At 39.8% G+C, this 14,376-nt stretch overlaps 1 protein-coding gene and 1 pseudogene across 1 annotated transcript in view; one reads left to right on the top strand and one right to left on the bottom strand.

Annotated features, from left to right (window-relative positions):
- Positions 1 to 14,376, top strand: part of TENM3 (teneurin transmembrane protein 3) — a 540,843-nt gene that overhangs the window by 216,779 nt on the left and 309,688 nt on the right.
- LOC116660020 lies at positions 92 to 3,374 on the bottom strand (annotated as a pseudogene).

Below are 14,376 nucleotides of genomic sequence, written 5' to 3'. Positions count from 1 at the left end.
AAGCGTTTGTTGAGTGAATGAGTGAATGAATGTTGTTACATACTGACCTTCAATAGGAAGAAAGACTTGGGACTGAACATATTAAAGCTATAAAGAATGACTCTGAATTTTAAAAGTCTCAATAATGAAATTGACATTTGTTCAAAATACATCACATCATTTAAAAAAGACATCCCATTAGATCACTAGAAAATGACCTCGTTTTTCTTTAATACCTTTGCTGCTTTGTGCTGTCTTGAGGAATTCAGTCTTCAGTCCCCGATCTTCCTTCTGTTTTGTCAAAAAGTTTTAATGAGTACTAGAATGGCAATGCCAACACTTTAAAAATCCCTTTCAGAATTGATGTACACATAATCGACAGAATTAACCTTGAGATTTTTTTCAAGTGTTTATAGCAAACTCTTGCCCATTGTTATAATCCTGAACCACTAAGTACAAATGTACCTTCCACTTCTTTCTTCAGAGATGAATTCGTCATTAATCCTGACTTGCTACCTTTGTAAGAGGTGTCTAGAAGGATATCCATAAACTCACCATGGGAAAAAGGAAAACAGGGTCGTAATCTGATACCCAAGTGTGCAGAGAGAGATATGACGTTGCACAGGGAGCGTCTCCTTTCAGATCCTCTTGTTAGTAAATCATTGCAAAAAAAGAGATAAAAATTAACTTAGTTGTATTTCAACTTTTTCTCCCAAATTCCACACACACACACACACACACACAAAAACACACTAATTTATCAACAATTCCTCCCAGAGGCCCTTTCATCCAGATTCCTTAGTCACTTGCCTTCTGTGACAATAAAACAAAAATAAAATTCAGACAGAAATATATATCAGATTCCTGGAAATTTGGGGTGAGGGTTTGAGAGCCGATTGACTGGAAAGATTGTGTTCTTCTAGAGAAAACTTTAGCACTAACTGCAAATATTTATCCTCTTGGACTAAAAGGGTCCCCTCCTTGAAAAGGAGAAAACAGAAGTATTCTTGACATGAAGCTGGGCAGAGGTAGGCTGGCAAGGAATTAGAGAAAAAGCCGCCAGCTATGGCTGGTTAACATCACAGAACACTTTGGCTCTTTTTTAAAAATCAGATTGAACATGCCCAATTGAAAAGTTTAAAATAAAGAGTCTTTTTTTTTTATGTGACACTCTACTCATTAAAGTTCAGTGGATTCAGTGTGGGTGAAATAGAATTTCTGCATTCATTCAAGAAGCATTCTTCCTCAAGAACCCTTGTCTCCTGGCCAGAGTTACTCACGATGAAATACTCAGAAAAGGATCACATGAGGTGCTCTGCGTGGCTTTTGGCAGCCCCTTTCCTGTTCAGTTCGTGTGGGCATTATTTAAAAACATGAAACCTCAGGCTTGGTTGTACTAAGACAACAAAAAAGCAGCGAGAGAGGTTCCAGATAACCAAGGCCAGTCCAGGATTTAGGTAAACATGGCAGGCGGAGGTTTCAGATTACTAAAACGGGCTTATGGCGCTGCGGCTCCCTGACAAAGGCGGGAAGCACCCCAAATGAGAGAAAGAAAAGATCATGAGCCGGAGCAACTCAGTGTGGCTCCTAGCAACATCCACCTTCAGCACTGCAGAGGTTTTCCTAGAGACTCTTTCTGTCCAGCATGCCAGTTTAACCCAATGGACATCTTTGGTCTTGCCTCTAGCCGCAAGGCTGGCTTTTTTTTTTTTTTTAAATCCAAAATGTGTTTATTGGGATGGTTTCCCATTCATCTCGGTTCAGGGTGCTTTTAGTGCTGCCTCCGTCTGAAGGAGCATCCTTCTGTAAGCCTTGCTCTTCCTCCTGTCGGCTGGCAAAGGACAGGAGAGCCGCCAATACACAAAACTACTGTTTGTGCACGGCTAAGAGGGCGGTGATTTTATAGCATCCGGGGCATTTCACATCCATGAGATGGGAACTGGGGCTCCGCACCAGCTGCTGCTTCTTGTGTTTCCTCTTCTCCTCTTCTGGAGACAGATGAAGGAGATCCTTTGCGAGAGACGTGTTCCCGTGGGGAGGTCGTCACCACTGGAAAGGAAGGCTGGCTTTTATCTGACTGGGACACCTGGCATTGCGCTGGGGTCATCTCTCAGGAGAGAGACGTCCTAGGAAAATAAAACCTGCAATCCTCCTGCTCTGTCACCATTTCTATGAGGAAATACAGTTCCTCTCCCAGTCTGAGTCGCAAAGTGCATATTTCCTTTCATCCCAGCAGCTGAAGGCGAGGCCCTCTCATTGTAACTAAAGTAACCCCAGGACATTCTGTTTAGTTATTGACACATCTTCAAAAACATCTATGTGATGACCGTATTGCATTGTCTGACTTTAAGTTCACAAGGATCGTGTCCTGTTGAAAACCCCTCCAGTGTCTGATACAGAAGACTAAAAGCCAGGGGTGCTGGGAAAACGTCAATAATGAAGAAGACAATTATGATGACATGGTCAAGTGTATAATAATGAATCAGGCAACACTCTAATGTTCTTGTTCTGAGAATAGCATCCTCGGAAAGACATCTCACAGATCAGCGTGTGTGGTCTGGACTGCGCTCGTATCTGGCAGATGTGAGGGAGGGCAAAAGAGGCTTGAGAGGCAGGGTCAGCTTTCCCACTGTCTTCAGAGAAACGCAGTATTTCTCTTTGCTGGGCCTTGCTAATGAATTTGCTCTCAGCTGGCATGTTGGCACGCAGATTTTTTAAAGAGAGTTTTTTTCTTATGTAAAATAATCCTGTGACTTTCCAGCGAGAACACATTGCTGTCATTAAGGGGACTTGCTTTTGACTGGGAAGTTCTAGAAGCATGCATGCCCCATGACGGTGAAGAAGCGATCAGGAGAGGCTCACAGCAGCGCAAGGGCAAGGACAAGGAACCGTCTTCAAATTAGGACCACAAGTGAAAAGCGCACGAACAGAGAGAAAGCAGAAAAGTTTTCCCAGGTTATGGAAATATTTGGGGAGAAGCATCACCCTTTATTTTTGATTTACCATCTTGCGTTGCTAGTGGGGAGAGGTGAAAGCATTTTCTTCACTCACTCTATCTGAACTAAAGTGTCTTTTGAATCTTTTCTCCTTTTTGCCCGCCGAGTGCATTCTCCTTGTGCAGTTAACTGTGTGTGGGACAAGCGTATGCCATCCTATTTACTTGACTCACGTTTCTTTTCTTGTCATTGCTTCAGTGTGCTCGAAGGCAGGTGGAAAGGAGGAAGTTAAAATGGGGCATCAGCCTGCCGGGGGCCCCCTGCACTGCGGGGCTTTGGCACATGGACTTATCCCTAAGCCTCTCCAGTGGTCAAGGACTATTATCTAAAGCCTGTGCCTCGTAGCTTTCTCCACTCCCCAGCTTGACACTGGCTCGTCAGTCTCCAGGTAGGCGCCGTGGTGATTACACGGAAGGTTATTTACAAGTAAATAACAAGAGAACTATTTTAGCATAGTTCCTTGCTTTTCTGATACTTTGTGGAGGGCTTTCGACCTCAAGGGTCTCCTTTCCTATATAAAGTCCAAAGTGGAGCTGATGGTTCTATTCAGCGCCCTCGCTATCCCTCTTGGGACCGCAGGAGTGAGTGCCTGGGAGAGTCTTAGAAACAGGGTGTTACAGTTAGGAGGTTGCTGGGGAGGCACTGATCCTCACAGCTTATTTGCAAAAACACAGCTCAGTGCAGTTAAAGATGCAAACCCCTGGGCTCCCACCCTCAGATGTCCCCATATGGGGAATCTGGAGAGCGGCCCAAGAATGTGCATTTTAAATGAGTGTTTCAGATGATTCTCATTTAAGGGCTCTGGGACCCATGGGTTAGCTAACGGAGGAGGGGAGAGACGTGGGGCTGTTCCTTCTCCTTAATTCAGATTCCAAGAGGAGACATTGTCCCTCATGTCATTAGGTTCATAGGTTGCCGACATAGTTTGGAAAATAATGAAGATTTCCTGTAAAGATGGTGTTGTTTGTTTAGCCTTTATCTCTTCTTTCCCCCCACTCAGACACTCCTTACTGCCTCCTTGGTTCTAAAAACCTAAACTGATAGATAAACTATAAAAAAGAAAGACATTTTAAAGACATATCCGTAATAAAAAACCAAATATCTCTATGGCTGAGAAAACAAAAAAAAACAGAAAGATACCAGTAAGTGAAGCTGAAGAAGTGGGAGGGGCTACAGAATTTGGGTAGGAAAGGAGTCAGGAGCAGGCAGGAGTTTGTCTTCTGCAGAACAACTGGGGCTAACAGTGCCCCATCAAAAGCCTGGACCTGAGCCAGCCTCTGTGCTTGAAACCAGGTTCAGCAAAGTGGTGAAAGGTCTCCCTAGAAAGCTGAGTATTGGGGGGTGGCGGGATAAAGCAGACACAGCCTGCTAGCCAAGACCTGAGCCAGCGTACTCCCTGACTTGGCGCCTGGAGGTGTGACATCACCAGTTTCAGGGCAGAACAAGAGCTGCAAGGTACCGATCTGGTTCTGGACCAGGGTTCCCGGACGCTGGATGGAGGCAACCAAAATACTGGCAAACAGGGAGATATGAATGAAGACAGAGACAGAGAAGCTATGTAAATACTATCCAAAATGAGTATGCAAATCAAAATTCCAAAATAGATAAGTAAAATGAATACTAAGAAAGTCAGTAAAAGCAATGTTTGGGAGATGAATTCACTGCATGTGAAATGAAAACAATTGGTTTTAAATAAGGATGTTAGTTATCCTCAAAGTGATAAGGGAAGGAATAATGTTCATAAAGAATAAGAAACTATGAAAACAAAATAGACAGAAGGGAAAGAAGAGCAGAGTAGGTGAAAAAGTACCATTAAAAATTCTGAAAAATATGGTCCTTAAAAAAAATTAATACGTAAGGTAAACTCTAGATTCAATGGAGTTGGAAAAAAAAAATGAACTGGAAGGTAATATTAAGGTAGTATTAAGGCATTCAACGAGACAGAACATAAAGAAAAAGATTGAAAAAAATATAAGAGAGCAAGTAAGACACATGGAGAATAAAATAACAGCCTGCAAAATACAGGTTACAGGAATATCAGAAAAACAAAGAATGCGTGCAACAGAAATTGACACAACATTGCAAACTGGCTATACTTAAAGAAAGAAAGAAAGAAAGAAAGAAAGAAAGAAAGAAAGAAAGAAAGAAGGAAGGAAGGAAGGAAAGGAAAGAAAGGAAGGAAGAAAGAAAAGAAAGGAAAGAAAGGAAGGAAGGAAGAAGAAGAAAGGAAGGAAGGAAGGAAAGGAAGGAAGGAAGGAAGGAAGAAGGAAGGAAGGAAGGAAAGAAAGAAAGAAAGAAAGAAAGAAAGAAAGAAAGAAAGAAAGAGAAAGAGAGGAAGAAAGAAGATGAAATAGAGGAGAAGCAGTATTTAAAAAGATCAGGACTAAGGACTTTCCAGAAGCGAGGAATGACCTGAGTTCCCAGACTGAATATACACACCATGTGCAAAGCAGGGATAAAACAGACACCTTTGCTAAGAAAATAGAGAATGTTAAGGAGAGAGAAAAAAATGTTAAAGTAACCTGAGAGAAAAGACAGATGATCTCCAGAGGATCAGCTCTCAAGCAGGAGTCTTCTCATGAGCATAAACAAAACAAAAACTTTTCCTCAACGTGCTTTTGAAGTGCAGAGGAAAAAATAACGTGATTTCTATTCCCAGCTAAACTGCCATTCAGAGTATTTCATTCAAGCTCCTCATGGAAGGAGGTAAATAATCGTTCATTTCATACACACTAGCAAGGTGTGTAGACCCAGGATAGTTTCTGAGGATTCAGTCCTGTCAACACCAATTATAATAAATCTCTTAAATCAAAATGTAATAATGTCAATGCACATATCACTTCATTAGCACAAAATTGTGCTGAGTTTGGAATAGACTGGCATGGTGGACAATTATAGAAGCTGTAAGATCATAGTTGAAGGTTTTGTTCATTATCTTATATACATAGAGATCATACAATATTCCTTCCTGAGTTTAGTTCCTGGAAAAATTTATCCTTGCAAGTAATTTTGATTTCCTCCTTCAGAAAGTGGAAACTGTGTATCTCAACTTTTTCATTTTTGTTATCATTGCTAAGAAACTACAGCCAAACTTGGTGCCTACTTGTGCCGATTGTACTTCCTTGATATCAGATTTGACAAAAGCAGAATTTTTTCCCCTACCAGTCCATGCTCTCTGCTCCCTGTAGTTCTGTCCAAAGTTACCCCTCATTGTGGATGTCGTTTGATTTTGTAAAATACTTGAAAGCTATTTGGAAGTAGATATTGAGATTAATTTCTTTTAAAAGAAGAGTTAAGTGAGAGCTACCATTTTTATAACCAATATGGAAAAAATATCATGGTGTACTGAAAAACTAGCTTCTAATTACCTAGTTATTTCACGATGTGTGTGCATGAGAAAAGAAAACTGAGCTTCATTTTAAGAAAAAAAAAAAAAAAAAACCAACATGCAATTGCATTTCCAAAAACTACCATAGCCATTTGGGTTTGAAGTAATTCTTTAAAACAGTGATTCTGATTCTGCACTTGCCTAGAAATGCAGTCCATTGAGAACACGTATGCTACTGAACTAACCTGAAAAAATGTGTGAAGTAAATCCTTACAAAATTTCCCAGAGATCTATTTAAAATCGTCGCTGTTTAAATAGTATATGAAAAAATTGTTCAGAACAGGCGCACACACAGATAAATATAGAGACCGGAATCACACAGAGGAAATAAAGGTACAAAATAGGTATCAGCTTTACACTTAATTTTCTAAAATCTGCTATTACTGTAACTGAAAAATTAAAACAATGGCCAACTCTTCAGAGATTTCATTTGTGCCACTTCGCTAGTTTTCCGACCTTTGTCATTGTCGAAACTGGTGGGTAAGTTTCCTGCCTTGAACACTAATTGGTGACACCCTCTTCATCAGTGGACTGTTTCAAAACTGGTTTAATGACCAGAAGGTCCATTTTTTCCATAAGCCTCTGGGTTTCAGCTGGATCTTTAACAGGAGGAAGAAGAAATGTCAGCTTTTCGTGGATGCTTTTCTGTTTTCTGACCACAGCGATTTTCAAGCCTCTTGGCGGGTTTGAATGGTCTCATCGTTCTTGCACTGTCGTCTTTGATTCCGAAAGAGAATGTAGCATTTCAAATGTCGGAAATGTGTTACAGATTTTTTGGCAGCAGGAAGGAAGTCAGTTTAACTTGCATGTCTTTGAGAAAATATAATGTTATGATCAAAATTGGTACTCTGAAATTATTTTGCTCTGTAATTGGAAAGAACTAATATACATCTATTATGGTGTACATGAATCTTTGACTAGGAGCCAGGTTCGAACATTTCTTTTTACTAGAAATCAACTTTCATATATGCATTTATTCACTTGTCGTGAAAAAGAAACAGGCAAAGATGGAAGCCAAAAAAAAATTGCATGTAAAAATTTTAAGCTAATGTGAAGTGAAGTTCATTGGCAGAGAGGTATCACTGACCTGTTTTTATTTATGACAGTGAATAAACAATCATTTTATTTTATTTATTTTAATTATACTAAGTTGCCAATAGGTCTAAAAACAGGAAACCTTAAATACATCAACATAAAATAAAGTTTTACTTGTTGGCATTTTAAACAATTATCTCAATGTGAACATTGACTTAATTTAAATACAGGTTTTTCATTCGTGATCTGATATGCCTTTTTTTCTTCACATATAGAGTGTAATTATACTAAGATACTTGTAGTCATTTGAAAGGAGTTACTTGGCACGCATGTCATCCTCAGACACTTTATAATAAATCCTTCCCCCTCCCTTCGCAACATATCATATGTTTAATTAATTAAAAATAAAACTTTTAACCATGCTTGTAAAAGTACCAAGAAATTGTCTCAAGTAAAAAGCACCTGGAGCCTATATTTTAGAATCTCTGCTATTTGTGAAAATTTGAATATGATAGAAAACGGGTCGAATGTGATAGAAAACGGGTCATCTTAATTCACACCCCAGGAGAAGTTGCTTTCCTCTCATTGGTGTCTCTCTTCAAAAATCCATAATGCATTTTTATTTTCAACAGCTGCTTAATATGTTATTCAAGTTAAAGTATGGTTAAGCCTAGTCATATAAAACCTTTGGAGACATCAAGGAATGTGATATTTCTGACCAGCTGCAAAAATGGTAACCTCTTAGAAAAAAATGAACGTAATAAAACAAAAAGCGGGCAGTGAGCATATTAATCTTCTGCCTTCCTTGTGTTTCCCCTCTCATATTGCTTTCTGTTTTTTAACCTCTAATAGAGCTCTAACCTTTAAAAGTTCTTTGAATCAAGCAATTTTTCATGATCTTCCTGTCTCGTGATTGTTTTTATTTCAGTTTAACATTTCTTCTGATACGCTGCATTTTTTCAAGGTATTTATGAGACTTTATTCCTGAGTTCAGTTGAGGTTAATAACTCATGACTTAAATCAGATCACATCCATGTGACCAAGTCAGTGTTTTTCCTAAGGTGGCAACTGATCTCCCAGAGTAACTGTATCAAAATTATTTCTAGATAGAACTTGTTGTAAAATAATAAATCTGTCCATATGGTTACGCAAAGCACACTCTAGTAAGTGCTCTTCCCTGTTAATAACATGGAAATGGTTTTACTGATGAAGAAACACCTACGCCTGCAATACAGGGTTTTTTTTTAACCTTACAGTAATAAATTGCCCGCATTACTGTTTGCATCAGTACTGTGTTTTCATCATAATTTTGTCACTCACCTTATTGTTGATAAATACGAATGACAAAAAACTTAACTCTAAGGGAGTGAATCTCCATTTCCAGTCTAGTATGCAGAATGAAAAACAATAGGGAATAGATCTTCATTGTGTTTCCCATTGACCTGTACTGTGCAAGATTTTAAAGTTTATCAGTTTCTTAATAATTGAATATAAAAATTACTATCATCAGTGCAGAAAGTTATCCAGCCCTTTTACTACAGTGGCAGGTGTGTCCCTATCTTGCATAATTTCTGTTTACATTTGCTTACAATTTTTTTTTTTTAGGTTTCTAACATCAACGTGGAGGACAGTGAGAGAAAAAGCATTTGTAACATGTAATCTCCTATAGCTAAAAAATAACCAATGCCAGAAATGACTTATTTCCCAATAAAGGCCTAAAAATACCTTTGAGGGGAAAAAACTTGTTCCATTTGCATCCTCAAGGGTCAGGAAGCAAGGATGAAAACAGATATGAGGACCAAAAAGAGATTTTTGTTTTTCTAAATGATAGTTACGTTTTCCTGTAAGTTTAGTGAAGAGTTAAAAATCCATGCTCTTAGGAAAGACCAAAAAAGAAAGAAAAGAAAGAAAGAAAGAGCAAAAGCCAGGAAGAGCCAGTCATCTTGATGTTTTCTTTATGTTTTCAGCATAGCTCTTTATAAACGGTTGAGGACATTTTTCATGTTCTAACTAAATGTTTGACATCTGCACATCTCTCCAAAATGAAGATTTACATTCAAAATTTGAATCTATGCCTAAAGATTTGTGTGTATCTGGGTTTTTTTTAATATTCCTAATTTTGAGAAAAAAAAATCTATAATTAGGCCTTACATTGTAATAAAAGTGGATTCTGATATTATTATTTCCAAAACATTTATCTGTGCAGGTGCTGACAGAAAAACAAAAACCTGCTCTGAGATTTGCTTTGGGAACACATGTTTTTGAAAACATTGGTGAACAAAAGCAGGCCAGAAAAGTAGGAGAACGTGTCAATCCAAATGTGTAGTATGCTGGGGTGGCTGTAGACAGCAGAGCTGCCGGAGAAGTCCAGGCGGTTCTTTTAGGTACAGTTGTACTTGGATTTTCAAACAAGAAGTCAGGATAACATGTCAAGGAGATAGAAAGCAGCCGCACGTAATGGGTTCTCCCATAAGCATCATCTATTCAGCTGTAGAATTCATAATGTTCTTTACTTACTTGGAAAAGTGGCTTTCTGGAATTTGCTAGACACAGAAGTTGGCCACCTGAATAATTGTTGGGGGCAGGTGGGATTTGATAGCCTAGTTCCAGTGTTGGGGACCCACGAGGAAGACAGGAACCGAGGGTGTGAGAACTGGGAGGGTGGGAATCTGAGGCAAGTCCTCAGGGCGATGTGACCTGTGTGGCCCCGGGCAGCGCCTCACCTCTCACAGCCCTCCCCTCCGCCTCACGCTGTGTCTTTGGGGTTATGCCCTGAGGTCACAGGAGATTATATGTAGAAGATAATTTTTTAAAATGGTTTTGGAAAATCAGTCCACAAATTGATGCTGACAATTCTGAGTGACAAGGATCATCCGTGTATGGAGTTATTTATTTATTTGTCTACTTATTTATTTACTTATTTGAAATTTTAATTATTAGTTATAATCACCATAGCAAATCAATACTTCCTGAGCACATTGTGCTCGCTCTCTGGTAAATGTATGCTATTCATGATCTTATTTGACTTGTACACAAACCCCAGGATGTAAGTCCTATTATTATCCGCTTTTTTCAGATGAGGAAACTGAGGTTGAGAAAGGTTAAGAAATGCATCCTATTGTATCCATCCAGTAAGAGGCAGAAAAGGGATTTGAGCACGTCTGGCTGGTTGTTCTAATGTTGCCCGATTTGCTATGCAGCCTTCTATTCTGAACGCATTTCTAACTCTTAAAAATAGGAACTGGCTGTTTTGAGAGGCAGGTATTCTGCAGTTCTAACAAGGTTGAAATCTTGCTTTAAAATAACCTGTTTGTGTCTATGAAGCGAATTAATCCTGGACTGTAGTTGACTTGGTTCAGACACTGTCACTTGGATTCCTACGTGATGGACCCCAGTCGCCCAGGCAGGATAATCCATCCCGGCACATCTCTTTCTCTCTCTCTCAAACACACACTCATGCGTCTACTGTATTTACTGTATTGACTGGTGAAGATTTTTTATCACCACATGTGGCCACTAATTTGAGAGGCATGGCCTCTGGGACTGTTCCGTGGAATGATGCGTTTTGTCCCAAAGTTTCTAAAGCATTCATAAAATTAAAAAGGTAGAGAGCATGGGTACAATTGCTCAGAGGAATTAAAGGAAAACTTTAGTTTAATGATGGCTGCTTTGGGGGCAGAACCTTGTGGATATGATTGTATAATATTAACACTTGTGCATGAATTTGTACCAAACCATAGGTATGTCCTAGGTTATGGCTGTTATAAAGACATGCTGGGTTAGGCCCATTATGGCAAACCAGTAACAAACCAACAGTTTGGAATTCTGGTTTTTATCTGACCCACTTAGAAGACATAGCTCAATGTGGAGAGGTGAGTTTTCTTATGACCTACACATTTCTTCAGTTTGGAAGCCACTTACTTTTAGCCTATACATTGTCCTGATGGCCAGGAATTGATACAAGCGCAAGGGGAAAAAAGTTGAGTGCCATAGAAGCAAATGCAGTTATTCCAAGGACTGGAGAGGTTTCATCACAGGCCAGCTTGCAAAACGGCTTGAAGAAGGTAATTCTGAAATGCAGGGAGTGTCACCAGAGAAGTGACATTCACTGTTAGACTAGTTAAAATCCAAATTCCTGGGTGCTGTTGTATCTAATCCATCATCCTCACCCATCTTCACCTTCATCTCCGTCAGCATCATCCTTTGCTATGCCATGGTCTTCTCACTGCCAACCACACTGGGAAAAAGGCAACAGAGAAGGTGTCAGGCCCAAAGTGAGTGGCAGCTTGGAGAGATTCATGATTATACAGTGTGACTTACCCAAGCTTGTGGCCAAGCTAGAAATAAATTTAAGCCACAGCATAATATACTCTTTCCTCTACCCTTATTACATGCCTCATGTATGACTTCGAAGGATAAATAAGAGGTGTAGCATCGTGATTCCCACGTGTTGCTGGATACTCTCTGAGCATTTCCAAAAGAACCCAGAAGACTAAACTTCTGTTAGTCAGTGTTTAGCCTCTGGCCGTGACTCTCTTCCAGTTCAGGGCCATGGGGACAAGCTAGAAGGCAAGATGTGAGAATCAAAGGAAACTCCGACTTCTGCTCTCACATTCATACGGATCTGTTCTGTTTTTATGCTTATTATGATTCTTTTAAAACAAAAGAAATTAAAATGAAATGAGCTCTGAAAAAAAGAAAGAAGAAACACTCAAAGCTCTTTCTAATCAGCAGGGAATCTTCAGTTCTTGATTTGCAGCTTACCTCGGTCTAAACCAGCCAGCCAGAGTCCTCCCAGCCATGACCTTGGGGGCTGTACCGTCCCTTCAGAATTCCCACGTTCCTGCTGGAGCTCATCCTTCTGGATTACCATCGGTTGAAGGTCAACCTTAAATGCCGGCTTTGCAATTCTCTTAAGCAGTTGCCCTGGGAAATGAATCCCTCTGCAGTTACAAAGAAACTGTTTTAAGATAACTTCTTAAATGCTTCTGGTCAAATATCTCTCATCTCCAAGCTCAGTCTTCCTTTTTGTCTATGTAAGAACTATTTGTAATGCAAATGCGTTCCTCTGTCAGGAAACACTTCTGAAGGCCTGCAAAATAGTAAAAATGCAATCAAGATGCCTATCTGTGATGGATAGCTATACTTCAAAAAAAAAAAAAATTCCTTTTAAAAGAATGTCAACAGTAATGTCAGAAGCTACTAAAGCCAGACAAGCCATGGGCTGTAGTCCTCTGAAAATGGCATCATGAAATGAGGGTGCATCTTTAGAAACCAAGCACGTTGACTCGGTGGCGGCGTGGAAGGCGACGCTGCGTTATTTTGACCTGTTGTCACGCTGACATCGCCGGTTCTGTTGTTGGCTTTGGGTAACCTCATAACCAAGTCCCTGCTGCCTTAAAAATTAATTATGATATGAAGTTCTTTTCAGTTCAGACTGTTCAACAATGCCTCACGTGCAGGCTGCAAATTATGAAGTGTAAATTAGGGCATCACTGAGCAGGAAGGGTCCCAAGAAACCAATTTAAGAATTCTCTCTGGATTTGAGAGAGACCTGGAAATCGTCCCTTCTGGAGGAAGACATTGAAATTAGAATCTTAGAATCGACTTGCCATTTGGTTTCATTGCGTATTGGGATCAACCTTCTTGGGAGAGCATGTGCTAAATGTACACAAACAAAAATTTTTTTCAATTTTGCTACACACAGTACAACTCTTTATTAAAAAATAATCACTAACAATTATCACGCACCATTTAAGCAAGCTACATATATAGTAATTCATTTAATACTTAAAGCAACTCTATGAAGTGGGTGTTTTTATCGCGCCCCCCCCCCCCATTTTACAGATGATGCAACTGAGGCCCAGAAGGTCTGAGTTGCTCAGGTCACACAGCTAGGAAGTGGCAGTCTGTCTCGCTCCATAGTCTTTGTTCCCAACCTCGAAATGATGCTGCTCCAATAGTTTGCCTCAGTTTCTGAACTCACCTGAGTTAAAGGCACAAAGCAAGTGGTAGACAGTTTTGAAGGTGTGGCGAATGCAGTTAGTTTAAAAATTAGTTTTCCACGCACAGACTGTGGGAGCACCAGGCATCTCTGTTTCCCACGCCTTACTGAGGTTCTAGGGATGGAATCAGGTTGCCCTCTGGGTGGGTTTCCTTTCTGCGTCCCTGGGGCTTTTGCCTCCTTCCCTCTGCCTCCCCCCGGCATCACTTGTTCATTTGCTTCCCACCTTCCAAAATTTGTCAACATCTCTTCTCTGCTGTCAGTGCATTTCCTGTTCCCTTGGCTCGTGTGTGTGTGTGTGTGTGTGTGTGTGTGCGCGCGCGCATGGATTTTAAAATGTTTCTTTATTGTCACTTTATGTTCCGAGTTCTGCTCAGGTTATATAAAGTATTTTCTCTCTAGGAAGAGAGGTGAGGAGGGAGCAGTCAGGAAAATATTAGTGATTCCTTCACATCTTTAAAACCCTTTCTTCCAGGTCACCTTATATTTGCAGAAGTTAAAGTTCAGTCCCAAATAGCTCTGAATATGAAATCCATAGTATGAAAGTTTTCACAGCTGTGCTCAATGTGGCTGCATTACTCTTTCAGACGTTTTTGGCAGTGTCCTCCGTTAAGGATGTAGTGTCCTGAAAAAATGTGCTCACTCCATAGGCTTTGAAAATGGAGTCAACGAAGTTCAGTGAAATACACTGAAAGTTAGAAATCAGCAATGCATGAGAGAACCATGCTTCTACAGAACACTCATTTTCTAAAATATATGCAAAGCTTCGTGTGTTACTACCCCAGACTCCAAGGGGGCCAGTTTATTTTTAAAATGAGAAACAAGAAACACCTGTTTATTATCAACCGTAACAATAATATGTTTAATTTTGAGAGGATCTTTTTGGCAGTTGCTAATAAGCCACATTTTAAGATTTAAAATAGTGTTAATATATTCTAATGAGCTACATATAAGGCATGAAGAAATATATTTAG

Source organism: Camelus ferus, chromosome 26, assembly GCF_009834535.1.
Source record: "Camelus ferus isolate YT-003-E chromosome 26, BCGSAC_Cfer_1.0, whole genome shotgun sequence".
Lineage (NCBI taxonomy): Eukaryota > Metazoa > Chordata > Mammalia > Artiodactyla > Camelidae > Camelus > Camelus ferus.
Note: the sequence above shows the minus strand (reverse complement) of the source record. Positions and strands in the feature narration are given on the sequence as shown.